Genomic DNA, 3,516 nt, shown 5'->3' with positions numbered 1-3,516 from the left:
AACTTGATAAGGCACTCTATGGCCTTAAACAAGCCCCACGTGCATGGTATGACCACCTTACCGAGTTGTTGCAAGATCGTGTGTTTGAAATTGGGAAAATCGACCCCACTCTTTTTACTAAGAAGGTTAAAGGGGAGTTGTTTGTGTGCCAACTATTTGTTGATGATATTATCTTTGGTTGCCCTAACAAAGCTTTCAATGAGGAATTTGCCGCTCTCATGACCTCAAAGTTCAAGATGTCCATGATGGGAGAGTTGAAGTTCTTTCTCGGGTTCGAAGTCAAGCAAAGAAGAGAAGGAACCTTCATCAACCAAGCCAAATACACTCAAGACATGCTCAAGAGATTCAAGCTAAGTGATGTCAAGCCAGCTTCCACTCCAATGACCGTCAAAGCCAACTTGACATAGATCCCAATGGTAAAGCGGTGGATCAAAAGGTATATCACTCCTTGATTGGATCCTTGCTTTACCTTTGTGCATCTAGACCGGATATCATGTTGAGTGTGGGAATTTGTGCACGGTTTCAAGCCACACCTAAGGAAAGCCACTATGTGGCGGTCAAGCGAATCTTTCTATATTTGGCACATACCACAAACTTTGGCTTATGGTACCCACGAGGAGAAAACTTCAACCTTGTGGGATTTTCGGACTCAGATTGGGCGGGAGACAAAGTGGATAGGCAGTCAACTTCCGGAGGGTGCCAATTCCTTGGTTGCTCTTTGGTGAGTTGGTCTTCTAAGAAGCAAAGTTGTGTGTCTCTCTCGTCCATCGAAGCGGAGTATGTGGCCGTTGGTAGTTGTTGTGCACAACTTCTATGGATGAGGCAAACTTTGAAGGATTACGGTGTCAATTGTGACAAAGTGCCTCTTTGCTGTGACAATGAAAGTGCAATCAAGATTTCTCTCATCCCGATGCAACACTTCAAGACGAAGCATATTGAGATCCGATATCATTTCATCCGGGATCATATTAGGCGAGGGGAGATCGAGCTCAACTATGTCAACACACATGATAACCTTGCAGATATCTTCATGAAGCCATTGGATGAAGCAAGATTTCGCGAGTTAAGGCATGAGCTAAATATCATTGATTCAAGCAATGTGGCTTGAACCTTTGCACACCCCACCATACTCATCATGATGTCTTGTTCTAGGTGTAGGCATGGACATAGGGGGAGTATTGTTCTCTCAATGAATTCTTCCTCCCCCCATTATGCAGAAATTGATCAAGTCTTTCACATTAGCCATTTTTGATGGTACTTGTGCTTTAAAGATGAGTTTTGGTCATGGGCCCAATGTTAAAATCTTCGCGGTGCCATACTTTACACTCAAACATAGGTGGCCTCGGCCATCGCCCTTCCTTTTAAAGGGAAGTTGGAGTTGGTTTCTTTGTGTCTTTTTCGCTCTTGCTTAGTCTTGTGTTAGGACCTAGGTATTGTGATCTCCAAGTTGTGGTTTTTCTCGTTGGTTGTTTTTGTTCTCTTGGAGATCATCACACCATATTCCAGTGTCGTGCTCTGTCCCAAGCCTTTCTCCATCTCTTAAACCACCCAATCCAATTGCACACATTTTGATCTTGGTTCGGGTAATGGTGACTGGGCGGTACAACTGGTGGCCCAGGCGGTTCAACCGCTGGTGCACTCGGTCTGTACCGTCCCAGGAGGACTCCCAGGGGTGTCTGAGCGGTTCCACTGCTCGACCCCAGGTTGTGCTTCTAGCTGGTACTACCGGTTGGTTACAGGCGGTACTACCGCAGCCTTTCAGGCAACGGAAGTACCGCCCGGAACCATTGACACGTACCTGGAAGCGGTACAACCGCTTCGCATCTGCAGGCATATAAATAGGGTCGGGGCCGAAGGGTTTTCTTTTCCCTTCATCCCCTTTCCTCCTCCATCTCCTGTCCTAGCCGCCGGTCGCCATTGCCCCTGCCCTGGAGTGCAAGTCGCGCTCCGGATCCGTGGGCTCTCCGTGGATCCGCTCCGTGGAGGCCCCCTCCTTCCCGATCTCTTCGAATGGATGCCGGTAATGCCCCGTTTCCTTCGCTCTAGGGTTCCTTTCCCTTCTTCTAAGGCATTACTTGACATTTCGCGTTTATTGTTCAAACTATTGGGTGGAAGAGATCTTTATATACATCCTGCTTGTTTGCATCTCTTAGAAGTTAGAATATTGTTGGTTTGATTCAAATCTCATGGATGGTCTTTCTACAACTGGCAATACTGCTCTCCTAGCGGTTCTACCACCTCAAGGGGCGGTACAACTGCTGGAGCGGTACTACCAATTGTAGAACCGGTACAACCGCGATGTCTGAACCACTTAGCACTGTTCAATCTTCTCTATCTCGCAAACAATCTATTCCTTTGCTCATGTGTGCAATCCTCTCATCTTTGCTGGGTTTCTTGTGTTCTTCTCATGTGTGTGTGTGTGTGCAGGTGGCTCTGGTTCTCGCTTTTCTCCTTGTAGCAAGACCAAGAAGAGGGCTAGGAGATGCAAGCGCCCGGTTGAGTGTGATGGAGAATAAGAGGTTGTGATTCCCACCAAGCCCACTCGCCGTGAGAAGTCTGCCGCTGCCAAGCAACGTGTGGTTATGCCCTTGCACCGGTGGAAAGCCACGGATTGGGAAGCCTTCCGTTCAAAAAATCCATACGAGGTTCCAATTGCGCCTCGTTGGACCATCGTTCAGTTCCGGAATGAGATGCAAGTGCAGATTGTTCATGAACTTTTTGAGCACAACAAGAATAGGTATGCCAAGCAGTGGACCATTGATCTTGACCATTGGAGGAGCAACTTGGAGTATTTTGGTGAGGCTTTGGCTCTCTATGAGGAGTTTGATCTGGTCAAGCTCATGTTAGTCAACTGTGACTTTGATGTTCAGCTTATCCATCAGTTTTATGCCAATGTTCATTTTGGAGAAGATGACGCTCGCACTCTCACGTTCATGTGCCGTGATGAGCTCTTTCAAGTACCCTGGAGGGCATTCTGCAATGCTATTGGGTATGATGATACCGACCTTGAAGGGAATGGTGGCATTCGTCCTCATGACCATCCTGATTCCATGCCTAAGGAGAAGCTTGCTCCTTTGTACATTCGGGGCCGTGGTATCGCGTAAGATACATACTGGGAGAACCCCAGCCTCCTTAGAGTTTAGCGATTCCTGGCCGTCGGATTCGTCTCTTGATGCGTTCTTGACCGTTGGATCTTGCCCTCGAATGATCCCGTTCGTTGGATCGAAACGCGACACTGTCGATCGAAACAGTGTCGAATCCGTTGCTACCGCCAGTAAAATCGGTGCCACCACCGAGGGCATTTCTGAGATTTCGCGTACCCGCCACTAGATGGCTTCCCCCGATTCCTTCCTCCCCTCCTGCGCGTCGTCCTCTTCCTCCCCTCACATTCCCCTTCCCTAACCTAGCTCCCTTCCTCGCTGCCTCCTCCCCTCCCGCCGCCGCCTCTACCCGTCCTGCTCCCGTCCTGCTCCCGTCCTCTTTTTCTCCTCCCCTCCCATTGCCCATCCGCCCTGG

The sequence above is a fragment of the Triticum dicoccoides genome, chromosome 7B (assembly GCF_002162155.2).
Source record: "Triticum dicoccoides isolate Atlit2015 ecotype Zavitan chromosome 7B, WEW_v2.0, whole genome shotgun sequence".
NCBI lineage: Eukaryota > Viridiplantae > Streptophyta > Magnoliopsida > Poales > Poaceae > Triticum > Triticum dicoccoides.
The sequence above is the reverse complement of the archived record's forward strand: the minus strand, read 5'-3'. Positions refer to the sequence as shown.